General features: G+C 22.8%; 1 protein-coding gene across 2 annotated transcripts in view; it reads right to left on the reverse strand.

Annotated features, from left to right (window-relative positions):
• LOC122504669 (hormone receptor 4) overlaps positions 1-13,795 on the reverse strand; it is a 299,547-nt gene that overhangs the window by 154,782 nt on the left and 130,970 nt on the right. The window lies entirely within an intron of this gene.

Below are 13,795 nucleotides of genomic sequence, written 5' to 3' on the forward strand. Positions count from 1 at the left end.
TCTTGACGAGAATTTAAAAAAAAAATTTCAAAATAATTGAATTTCTACAAAGAATTTTATTACTTTTAAAAATAATTCAATGTTGCAAAGAATTTTATTACAATGCCTCAAAATAATTGAATTTTCAGAAATAATTTTGTTATTTATCAAAATAATTGAATTCTTTCGAAGAATTATTTATGTAAATAATTTAATTCTTGGGAAGAATTTTATTAAAATCTAAAAGATAATAATTGAATTATTTCAACAACAAAAATTAATTAAAATTATATTTAAAATAATTGATTTCTCTCGAAAAATTTTATTAAAATATTTTAAAATAATTGAATTCTTGTGAAAAATTCTAATATTGTTGTATAAATAATTGAATTCTTCCAAAGAATTTAAAAAAAACATTTTTTTAAGTAATTGATTTTTTCGAGCGATTGAAATTAAATTTTTAAGAATAATTACATTTTTCGAGCAATTTCTGTAAAATTGTATTAATAATAATTGAAATCCTGCAATGAATTTTATTATTTATGAAAATAATTGAATAGTTGCAAACAATTTTATTAAAATTTTCTCAAAAATAATTGAATTCCTGCAAAGAATTTTATTATTTATGAAAATAATTGAATAATTACGAAAAATTTTATTAAAATTTTCAAAAATAATTGAATTCCTGCGAAGAATTTTATTATTTATAAAAATAATTGAATAATTACGAAAAATTTTATTAAAATGTCTAAAAAGACTGGAATTTCTGTAAATAGTTTTGTTATTTTTGAAACAAATTGAATTCTTGTGAAGAATATTGTTATTTTTGAAAATTATTGAATTAGTGCGAAGAGTTTTATTAAACAAATTTATGCAAATTGTATATTTAAAAATTGAATTTCTGTTCTGTGAAATTGTTTTTTAAATAATTGAATTTTTTTGGAAAATTTTCTTAAAATAGTAGATATTCAAAATCATTGAATTAAGAAATATTTTTGAAAATAATTGAAATTTTGCCAAAGTAATTTTTTTAAAAAATTTTTGAAAGTAATTGAATTTCGGCAAAGAATTTTACAATATTTATAAAAATAATTGAAATCTTGATGAGAATTTAAAAAAAAAATTTCAAAAATAATTGAATTTCTTCAAAGAATTTTATTACTTTTAAAAATAATTGAATTTCTTCAAAGAATTTTATTACTTTTAAAAATAATTGAATTCTTGTCTGATGAGTATTGTTATTTAAGAAAATAATTGAAATTTGCAACATGAATTTTATTAAAATTCCTGAAAATAATTGAATTTCTGGGGACGAATTTTGATATTTATCAAGATAATAATTGAATTCTTTTGGACTTTTGAAGAATTGCTTTAAGATTATTGAAATAATATTAAATATATATTAAAAAATTCTCAACTAATTTTAACAGAATTGAAATTAAAATTTTTTATACGTTTTCTGTCTGAATTTGATATTCTTAGAAATTTTTCGTTTTTATTTAAATTTATATTTTTGTACATTTTATATTAATATTTTTTAATAGTTAATACTCAATTTTGTCCCCATTTTTATATTTTTAGAAAAATTTTGTTTCGGATGGAAATTTATATTTTTGTACATTTTATATTAACGTTATTAATTTTCTTAACTTATCAATTTTATTGGTTTTTCTAATTTCTTTAATTTTCAATGTTCCTGATATTAGCGTCGACAACTATTATTTCGGGTTTTTAGTGATTTTTTAATCTAGAAATCTTGGAAAAAATTGTTTAATTGTTTAATATAATTAAAATTAATGTAATTAAATGTTTCCTTTTTTGAATTTCGCGCCAAAACAGTTCCTTAAATCGCCGCCAAGATGGCATGAAAATTCTCTCATAAACGAAATGAAGTTAAAAGAGTGCAAATGAACATTGGTTGATTCAACAAAAATTTGTTTGTTTCAATTGTTGTTCCAACAAATTTTGCTTGATTCAACAGAAATTTTGTTGTTTCAATTGTTGTTTTAACAAATTTTGCCTGATTCAACAAAAATTCAATTTCTTTCAAACAAATTTTTCTTGATTCAACAGAAATTTGTTATTTTTCTGAAATAAATTTTTCTTTCCGAGTATAAATATATATTTATGCCTATATGTACGTATTTATATGTATACTATGAAGATGTAACTCGGATGAAATTAAAGTTCGGGCTGTTGCCGTTTTTCTTTAGTGGTTTGCGAGTTCGATTGTGTGTTAGTGTTTGTGTGTGCGGAGAATGCGCATTGGCTGGGTTAATGCAGGGTTACCTGCGGTCGTTGTATCCAAAATCTTTGGCAATAAACTTACACTCTCGCGCAGACTCGGGGCCAAACGTAATCGGCCGGGATAGTTTCACCAGTTGCGTAAGCGTCTACTTGCCTATTACAATACAACTATATACAGTGGCCTTATAAACGTTGCACTCTTGCCTGAAGTCAATGGCGTTAATGCCACTGGCAAAGAAAGCTGTCTTGACTAACTTTACAACAACTTTTCACATTATCAATTTTTCCGACAAAAAACTAACAATTTTCTATCTTCAATCTTTATTAGTATTAATTAATGTTAATATTATTATTTTCTTTTTTCTTTTCCAAAAATATCAAAAACTTGACTCGGGAGGATTGTTAGCTTCAATTTTTTAACCCCTTAATTAACGATTGCTTAGAGTGGCCGTCAAATCTTTACCACGGAACGAAATATTCTTATTACTATTATTATTAATATTATAATAAATAGTTTTAAATTTTCACAATAATAAATATATAAAGGTGAATGGTTTGATGTCTCCACTTGAGAACGCCAAGGTCACCACCAGAGAGCAGTAAAAATTCCAAGAAGGAGCAGAACTGCCATCTAGCGGTGACCTTGGCGTTCTCAGGTGGAGAATAGCGTCTCCACATTGAATCTCAATCTGTTCGTCAATATTCGTAATTTCACTATTATTTATAATCACTTTGACAATTAATACAAATAGAATTAAATCAATTACATTTTATTAGCATTTTTTTCCTATTATCTTCAGTCTTAGAATTAATTCAAATTTAATAAAAAATCAGACTTCGCACTCGATAATTAATTTTGAAAATGTAGCAAAAAGTAGCTTCAAACTAAAAAAAGTAGTAAAAATTATTTAATTCTTGCAAAGAATTTTATAAAAATTTTTAAATAATTCATTTCTTTCGACTAATTTTATGCAAATTCTAATTAAAATAAATGAATTCCTCAGAAATTTGTGATATTCATGAAAAAAATTAAATTCCTAAAGAAGATTTTCACAAAATTTTTTTTTAAATAATTGAATTCTGATTGGAAATTTTATGAAAATAGTAGATATTGAAAATCATTGAATTGTGAAAAGTTTTTTGAAATAATTAAATTTCACAAAGAATTCTATTAAAATTTTTGACAATAATTGAATGTCTGTGAGGTATTTTATTAAATTTTTTTTTTAAATAATTGAATTCCTAAAAAGCATTTTATTATTTACGAAAATAATTGAATTCTTGCGAAGGATTTTATTACATATTTTTAAAATAATTTAATTTCTAGGAAAAAAATTTATTACTTTTAAAAATAATTGAATTCTTGTGATGAATATTGTTACTTATTAAAATAATTGAATTTTGCAAAGAATTTTCTTACAATACCTCAAAATAATTGAATTTTCGGGAATAATTTTATTTTTTTTCGACATAATTGAATTCTTTCGAAGAATTATTCATGTAAATAATTGAATTCTTTCGAAGAATTATTTATGCAAATAATTGAATTCTTGCGAAGAATTTTATTACAATCTAAAGAATAATTGAATTATTTCAAAAAAAATTAATTAAAATTGTATTTAAAGTAATTGATTTATTTCCAACAAATTTTATTAAAATATTTGTAAATAATTAAATTCCTGTGAATAATTCTAATATGTTTGTAAATAATTCAATTCTTCCAAAGAATTTAAAAAAAACATTTTTTAAATAATCGATTTTTTCGAAGATTTGAAATTAAATTTTTAAGAAAAATGACATTTTTCGACCAATTTCTGTAAAATTGTATTAAAAATAATTGAAATTCTGCGATGAATTTTATAATTTATGAAAATAATTGAATAGTTGCAAACAATTTTATTAAAATTTTCAAAAATAAATGAATTCTTGCGAAGAATTATTTATATAAATAATTGAATTCTTTCGAAGAATTATTTATGCAAATAATTGAATTCTTGCGGAGAGTTTTATTAAAATCTAAAGAATAATTGAATAATTTCAAAAAAAATTAATTAAAATTGTATTTAAAGTAATTGATTTCTTTCCAACAAATCTAAAGAATAATTGAATAATTTCAAAAAAAATTAATTAAAATTGTATTTAAAGTAATTGATTTCTTTCCAACAAATTTTATTAAAATATTTGAAAATAATTGAATTCCTGTAAAATATTCTAATATTTTTGTAAATAATTGAATTCTTCCAAAGAATTAAAAAAAAACATTTTTTTAAATAATTGATTTTTTCCAGGAATTGCAATTGAATTTTGAAGAATAATTAGATTTTTCGAGCAATTTTTGTAAAATTGTGTTTAAAATAATTGAAATCCTGCGATGAATATTATTATTTATGAAAATAATTGAAAAGTTGCAAAGAATTTTATTAAAATTTTCAAAAATAATTGAATTCCAGAGAAGAATTTTATTATTTATAAAAATAATTGAATTCCAGAGAAGAATTTTATTATTTATGAAAATAATTGAATTATTGTGAAAAATTTTATGAAAATTTTTAAAAAGAATTAAATTTCTGTGAAAATTTTTGTTATTTTTGAAAATTATTGAATTCTTTATAGGAATTCAATAATTCATCATAATTATTTATTATCAAATTCAAAAAAATGCAATATTTAAAACATTAAATAATGAATTTTTTTGAATTTATAATAAATATTATGTAAATTTTATTTTCATTCTCAATTCTTATGGAAAAATTTATTTGTGAAAATAATTGAATTGTTGCTTAGAATTTTATCAATAATTTTTAAAAAATTGAATTTTTATGAAAATTGTTATTATTAGTTAAAGTAATTGAATTATTGTGAAGAATTGTATAAAAATTTTGTTAATTAATTGCGATTATTTATCAATTTGTGTTTGAAAATGCTATTCTATATTCATTGAATTCCTGTGGAAATTTTATTATTTATGAAAACTATTGAATTTTGGATGAATTTTATCAAATTTTTTTTTAAATAATTGAATTCTTTTGCGAAATTTTATGAAAATAGTAGATATTGAAAATAATTGAATTTCGAATATTTTTTGAAAATAATTGAATCGTTTTAAAGAATTTTATCATAATTTTTTTTCATTTGTATTCCCAATGGGAAATTTACAACTGGCGTAGTACTGCGCCAGCACTGGCAGCACTGGCGGCAAGGCTGAGAGCCAGCACTGGCATGGCACTGGGATGATAACGCCGTCTGGCGCTGCCGAAGTACTGTCTGTCAGTGCTGCCAGACAGCGCTGGCGCAGCACTGGACCAGTGCTGGCTGAGAATATTGCCGCAATAAATGCCGTATTGCTATTAATTAGTCGTAAATTCATAATTATAAATAATTTAACAACAAAATGGTAAATAATATTAATAAATAGTTATTATTCATAAAATATTTCTCTTCTTAAAGAAATTGTATTAAAGATGGAGACTAACAATGGATATAGTAAATGAAGTAGAAAAAAATTGTTTATAACATTTAAAAATTAAATAATAAACAATTACAGTAAGTGTGCATTAGATTTTCATATTTTAGTACCTAACGATTGGAATCTAGAAATATCGCAAACCTATGAAAATAAACAAAATTGCTGACGAGGGGAATCGAACCTACGACCTACGGACTAACAGACTAACGCTCTAACCACTATGCTAACGACACATGTGTACAGTAAAGTATTAATATCTCAGTATCATTCAGACATACAATTATTGAGTCAAAGATGAGAAAAAAATAGGGATACGTTAGAAATAATAAATTGAAGTAAAATAAGTTAAACTAAATTTTTAATAATTAAATTAAATTATTTTATTTATTGCATTTAACATTTTACGTAATTCTTAAATTACGTGGTAATTTTTTAATAATTTTTTATTCATAGTAAGAAGTATAATAGTATTTTAATAGGAACCAAATTATTATTGAGATTAAAGTTTAAATTTTGTTTATAATTTTAATTTGTTTAAATAATTTATTATTTACAAAATTAGACAATTGTGTTAAATTGTTATTATTAAATTTAATAAGAATAAAAAATGAACAACCAAAAAGTAAAATATTAATTTTTTGAATAAATTTATATTTATAAACATTCATAAACTTTTTTTATAATTTTTTTCAAGTTTATGTCAAAAAAGCAATGTTGGCAAAGAGCGTCGTGAACAATTTTTCTATACTCAGCCAGCACTTGCCGCCGTGGCTTGTCCAAGCTTTGGCGAAACAAAAATTCTGTACTGCGCCAGCACTAATTGTCGAGGCTCGGCTAGACTACGCCGAACAATCGTCTGAGTACTAAGCCAGTGGTGAACATCGGCACTACACTGGCATTTCCCATTGGGTTATTACCAAATTTAAAGTAGTTGAAATTTTCAAAAAAATGAGAAGGTAATAGAAATAGTACAGAGCAAATGAATCGCTTTTAATGAAATAAATAAATAACTATTAAATAATAACTATTTATTTTAATAAATAACTATTAAAAAAGATATGAATAATTCGATTATTAATAAATAAGGAAGGGATTGACTGCGGTTTTTCTTGAAATAAAATTATGGCACGTCGATTTCGATCCCATCGATCCAACGAAAGGCTAAAATTATTTTGTAACGATTTATGCAAAGAGTGTAGGAAAAAAATGCAGTAGTTACTTTGCAAATGAACTAGTCTACTTAAAAAAAAGAAAAAAAAAAAAAAAAAAAAGAACGCTAACACCCGCCATATAATAGCAACGTTTCTGCTTGGCTTTTTTTTACAGTTGCGCAACTAGAGAAACTGTCGACTATATACTATTATATATCCCCCTTGCATCCGTCGAACTTGGATCGTCGAGAGAGGTTTGCAACTTTATAGTTGTATACATATATATATATATATATATATATATACATTCAACATTCACGGGAATCGATTTACTCGACTGACTTATTTTTCCTGGCTCTCCGCGTAATACTGCCGCGTTGCATTATAATTATAAAACACGAGATCTGTGAGTTCGCATTTAACAGAAGCAGCAAACCTGGCAACCAGTAGCAAACCGGCCTATTAGTTACGCAACTAGTGAAACTATCGACTACCTGTCGCGCCGTTATAACTTTGTTGAGAGAGAGAGAGTCGCTATTACTTACGGGGAGAGGGGGGGGGGGAAGAAAAACTCTCCCCAGACACCTCTCTCTCTGGCCATATTTGTCTTATTTATTCAATTTTGCAAAAGTGAATTTTCATTTTTGAATAAAAAATATTCGAAAAGTAAATTGTGAACTTTATTTTTCATACTCGTTGTAAATTTACAATTTTTCTGCAGTTATAAAATTGAGCCAAAAAACGAATCAAATTTTTTGTCTCAATTTGATATCCGCTGAAAAATTGTGTTGGCAAAAAATCTATTCCATTATCCATTAAATCAAAAAAAAAAAAAAAAAAAAAAAAATATTGGATGTCTTAATTTCTATGGAAAAGTAATAATGATTAAAGATTTATTTAAAGAAGATATTCTTGATGTTTTTGAAAAATTTTACAATTAAAGAAATTTGCAAATAAAATGAAATTCTATTACATTATTCATTAAATTAAATTTAATAAAAAAAAAAAAAAAAAAAAAAAAAAAAAAAAAATTGGTAACTATTAACTAACTTTTATTGCCATGGTTGTTAATTTATTAATTGATAATTTTAAATTTTAAAGAACGCTTCGAGAAAATAATAAAAATTGTTCTGCCCACGTTTAAAGCGCGATTAGAATTATGGCGTTGCGCAAACGTTCGAAAAGTTCATGATACAAAGTCACGTTACGAAAAACATGGCACTGCCCCTTGTCGTCATACATTTAAATATCAACGAGATATACGAAAGTTCTAGAATATTATCGCCACTTTAAATTGCAATAAACTAATTGTAACTAAACTACTGATTATGTAAATAATAATAGTTTATCTAGTTTATTATTATTATGCAAATAATAATTACTGTTGTTACCTAGTATTTTTTTTTATAATTACGAAAGAATTATAATTATTATTATTTGCACATATTTTATTTATATAATTTATGATTTCCAAAAATATTGAATTATTATTATTTTTTGCGTAAGGACTTTTAATGAGCTAATTTTTAGGAAAAATTTTAATTTTTAATTCTGTTAAAATTAAATGAAAATCTTTTAATATAGGTATTTAATATTATTTCAAAAATTTAAAGGCATTTCTTTAAAAAAAATTCAATTATCTTGATAAATATCAAAATTCTCCCAAGAAATACAATTATTTTCAGGAATTTTAATAAAATTCATTAGAAAATTCAATTATTTTCTTTCATAAATAACATTATATTCATAGCACAAGAATTTAATTATTTTCAAAATAGTAATAAAAATTCTTCGGAGAAATTCAATTATTTTCATTAATTAAAAAAAAATTGCAGTCAATATTTCAATTATCTTGCTAAATAGAAAATTTCTTCAACAAAATTCAATTATTTTCAAAATTTTTTTAAAAAAGTCTCTCCAAGATTTCAATTATTTTTATAAATAGCAAAATTCTTTGCCGAAATTAAATTATTTTCAAAACTTTATGTTTAATTCTCGTCGAGATTTCAATTATTTTAATAAATAGCAAAATTCTGCGCCGAAATTAAATTATTTGAAATTTTTTTTTTAAATTCTCGTCAACATTTCAATTATTTTTATAAATAGCAAAATTCTTCGTCGAAATTCAATTATACAAAAACTTTTTAATAAAATTTTTCGCGAAATTTCAATTATTTAAAAAATTTTGTTTAATTCAATGATTATCAATATCTACTATTTTCAAGAAATTTTCCAAATGAATTCAATTATTTAAAAAACAATTTTTAATAAAATTCTACCCAAACATTCAATTATTTTCTAAAATAATAAAAACTTCACAGAAATTTAATTATTCAATATAGAATTTGCATGAATTTTTTCAAAAAAATCAATTGTTTAAAATTTTTTTTTAATAAAACTCTTTGCAATAATTCAATAATTTTCAAAAATAACAATATTCATCATAAGAATTCAATTTTTCTTTAAAAGTAATAAAATTCTTCTCAGAAATTCAATTATTTTCACAAAAAAGCAGGAAAAATTCTCGTCAATATTTCCATAATCTTTATAAATAGCAAAGTTCTTCGTCGAAATTATTTTTAAAAAAATTATTGAGAAAATTCATTTAGCAAAATTTTAAGTATTTTTAAAAGTTTTTCTTAATTCAACGATTTCCAATAGCTACTATTTTCATAATATTTTCCAAAAGAATTCAAGGAATTTCAAAAGAAATTTAAAAGATATGAATTATTTTCTAAAATAAATAAAAACTTCACAGAAATCTAATTGATTAAATTTTTTCGATATAAATCATTTGTTTAAAATTTTTTACAATAATTCACTTATTTTCAAAAATAGCAAAAATTTTCAGAGAATTCAATTATTTTCAAAAATATTAAAAAATTTTCAGACTTTAAAAAGTTGTTGATAAAATTCTTTTTGAGAGTTCAATTTAAAAAAAACATTCAATTATTTAATTAATTTTTTATTTTTATTTAGATGAATATTTTTTGTAGTTTGTTAATATATTAATTTCAGTAATTTTTAGGCCAATTTTTTTTTCACTAATTTAAAAAAAAAGAAAAAAAAATTGTCCTATTTAAATTAATTTATTTTTATGTTTAAATAATTGAATTCTTGAATAATTTTCTAATACAAATGAATTTAAAAATTAATTTCAGTCACAGTTTTAGATAATAATTAAATTTTGTAAAAGTTACAAAAAATAGTTATGTAATTTTTAGAAATAATTGAATTTTGAAAAGGTTTCAAATTAAAATATTTGAAAATTTCAATTTTTCATACTTTTAACTAACAACAATAATTAATTTTTTTGTTGAAATTATTTCAAGTTATTATTTTCTAATAAGTATATATCTAATTGAAAAATTTCTGAATAATCGAAATTTTCGACTTTAGGAAAAAGTCAAAATTTTGTCAGGGAAAAACAAAAATAAATTTTTGATGGTAAAACTGTAGTAATAAAATAGTAATAATAATAATAATAATATTAATATTAGTGATTTTTTTCAGAGATGGTATAATAAAAATAATCATAAATAAAGAGTGATTGCATTTTGTAAAGTGCAAGTAGTTATAGAAACCCGACGATGATCCAATTTTGACTTGATCTTTTTACTGCAAGAATGTGAATATACCGAGGTTTTCAGGATCTTCCACAAATATCCATTTTATGTCCATTACGTGACGTCGCGTCGAAAAGATATGTTTCTTGAATTTTTCAAAAAATAATTCTAATACTCTATTCGCTTCATTTCGTTTGTGAGCGAATTTTCATGCCATCTAGACTGCCATTTAATCAACTAATTTTGGCGCGAAATTTAAAAAAAAGAAATTTAATTATATTGAATACAAGAAAAGTGGAAAGAAAAATTATCTTTCGACTAAATTTTAATTATCAAAATGAACCGTAAGTAAAAAAACAAGTTACAAAAAAATGACCCAGTTTAAATTTTCTAAATTTATCGTGCTCTTTGATTATCTTAATGCATCATCAAAAAAAAAAAGTGACACTAAATCTGATTGTTTTATAAAAAGTTGAAAACTACATATATAAGAGAATCACGGTTTGAAATTTAATTTTGAAGATGTCCCGACATGTTTTGCCGTCTGATTTTATCTTATTCTCATATGTAAGAGTGTTTGTGTTTGTGTGAGAGTGTGTTTTCACGCAGTTGGTTCTTATAAATGTTTGTTGCAGTTTTCGTATATATAGAAGAAGTATGTGTATATACGATTATAAGCGCTTTTACAGAGCACGAGCAAATGAACGATTCACCTCGTGTGGCCTAAATAAACAACCGAGAATACATCGACCTGCGAGCTTATAGTTGGCTCTCTTTCCTCCTTTGCCCACCCCGCTCCACCACCCACTCTCCTACTCTCTCTCACTCTCCTAGAACTTGCCACTAACTTTATATACTGTTTATGCGTTTTCTCGACCCCCAGGAGTAGACCACGGCCAGGACTAATGGCAGTGGTGCTGCCAGGGACGTGTAAACTCAGGGCCTAGGCCTAACATCACTCAGAGGAAAGACTACGATAAATATACTGTATATAAAGTTTCAAATTCACTTCGATTCATCTCAATCTAATCTTTTATTTCTTTCAATATTAATAGACTTTTCCCTTTTTTTTTCTATCATTGTGATAATTGTTATAAGAATCTCCGATTCACTCGACTATTCATACTTTTTGACACTTTTTTCAGAATTTAACTCTTTTTACCTACACTGTAAAAAATTTAGGGAGTTGACGGTGAAGTTGACGGTTAGTTGACGAGTTGGGAGTGAAATTTTTCGAGTTAAAAATCAACTCCAAAAGAGAGTTAATTATTAAATTAAATTCCCTTTTGGAATTGATTCTTATTTTTACTGTTTAAATTTTAACTCCCTTCACTTTAACTCCCAATTGGGTGCGACTTTTATAGAATCCCCTGGGGAGTTAAAATTTAACTCCTATTTTTTTACAGTGTAGTTAACTATACACTGTAGAAAAAGGGAGTTAAATTTTAACTCCCCCAGGGGGTCTATAAAAGTCGCACCCATTTGGGAGTTAAATAAAGAGAGTTAAAATTTAACACCCAAATGCTAACTCCCCAAGGAAAAAATAACTCGCGCGGGTGTTGAATGAAGGGAGTTAGAAATTAACTCTCTTTTGGAGTTGATTTTTAACTCGGAAAATTTCACTCCCAACTCCCGAGTCCGTTAACTCCCTAAATTTTTTACAGTGTACTATTTTTAAAATTAAAATGCTAATAACACTTATTTCCTTAAAAAAAAGCCTCTAATAGTACTATTTTTTTAAACCGAGATTTTAAATATTAATTTATTTGGTAAACAAACTAATTCTAAGATACTATAACTAATTCTAATTCTAAGATAAATCCAAAAAAAATAAGAGCATAAACAAATATTAAAGTCCATCAAAAAATTAGAGAATTAAAAATTTAAATCAATTTATTTTAATTGTCAAACTCTCTAGATTTAAAAAATTTATCATAATTATCACAATTATTTTAAGGCATTGTAATAAAATTCTTAGTAAAATTTAATTATTTTCATAAATAACAAATATTCATCGCACAAGAATTCAATTATTTTTTAAAAGTAATAAATTTTTTCTTGGAAATTCAATTATTTTCATAAATAACAATATTCATCACAAGAATTCAATTATTTTTAAAAGTAATAAATTTTTTCTTGAAAGTTCAATTATTTTTAAAAATTCTAATAAAATCGTTCGCAAGAATTCAATTATTTTCATAAATAATAAAATGCTTTTTAGGAATTCAATTATTTTCAAAAAAAATTTAATAAACTACCACACAGACATTCAATTTATTGTCAAAAATTTTAATAGAATTCTTTGCAAAATTTAATTATTTTTAAAAACTTTTCGCAATTTAATGATTTTTAGTATCTATACTATTTTCATAAAATTTCCAAACAGAATTTAATTATTTAAAAAACATTTTTGTAAAAATCTTCGTAAGAATTCGATTCTATTCATTAATATTAAAAATTTTTTGAAGAATTCATTCATTTAAATTAGAATTTGCAGAAAATTAGTCGAAAAAAATCAATTGTTTAAAAATTTTTATAATACTATTTTACATTAATTAATTGAAAAATTCAATTATTTAACAAATAAAATTTTTCACAATTGTGATTAATTAATTAATTAATTAATTAATTAATTAATTAATTAATTAATTAATTAATTCTTAAGAGTTCAATTATTAGAAATAAAATTTTCATAATAATTATTATTATATTTCTTATTTAATATATAATATAATTAATATAATTATTATATTTCGAAAAAATTAATTATGTATTTAATAATTATAAAATTCTTACGAAGAATTCAATTATTTTCAAAAATAACAAAATTTTGCACAGAAATTCAATTCTTTTTAAACAATTTCATAAAATTTTTCGCAATAATTCAATTATTTTCATAAATAATAAAATTCATCGCAGGATTTCAATTATTTTTATTACAATTTTAATTTCAATTCCTCGAAAAAATCAATTGTTTAAAAAAAATTTTTTTTAATTCTTTGTAATAATTCAATTATTTACAAAAATATTAGAATTTTTCACAGGAATTCAATTATTTTCCAATATTTTAATAAAATTTTTCGAAAGAAATCAATTATTATAAATATAATTTTAATTAATTATTTTTTTGAAATAATTCAATTATGATCTTTTAGATTTTAATAAAATTCTTTACAGGAATTCAATTATTTACATAAATAATTCTTCGAAAGAATTTAATTATGTCGACAAAAAACAAAATTATTTTCGAAAATTAAATTATTTTGAGGCATTGTAATAAAATTCTTTGGAAAATTCAATTATTTTAATAAATAACAATATTTATCACCAGAATTCAATTATTTTTAAAAGCAATAAATTTTTTCTTGAAAATTGAATTATTTAAA

This window comes from Leptopilina heterotoma, unplaced genomic scaffold (genome assembly GCF_015476425.1).
Source record: "Leptopilina heterotoma isolate Lh14 unplaced genomic scaffold, ASM1547642v1 Lhet_31, whole genome shotgun sequence".
NCBI lineage: Eukaryota > Metazoa > Arthropoda > Insecta > Hymenoptera > Figitidae > Leptopilina > Leptopilina heterotoma.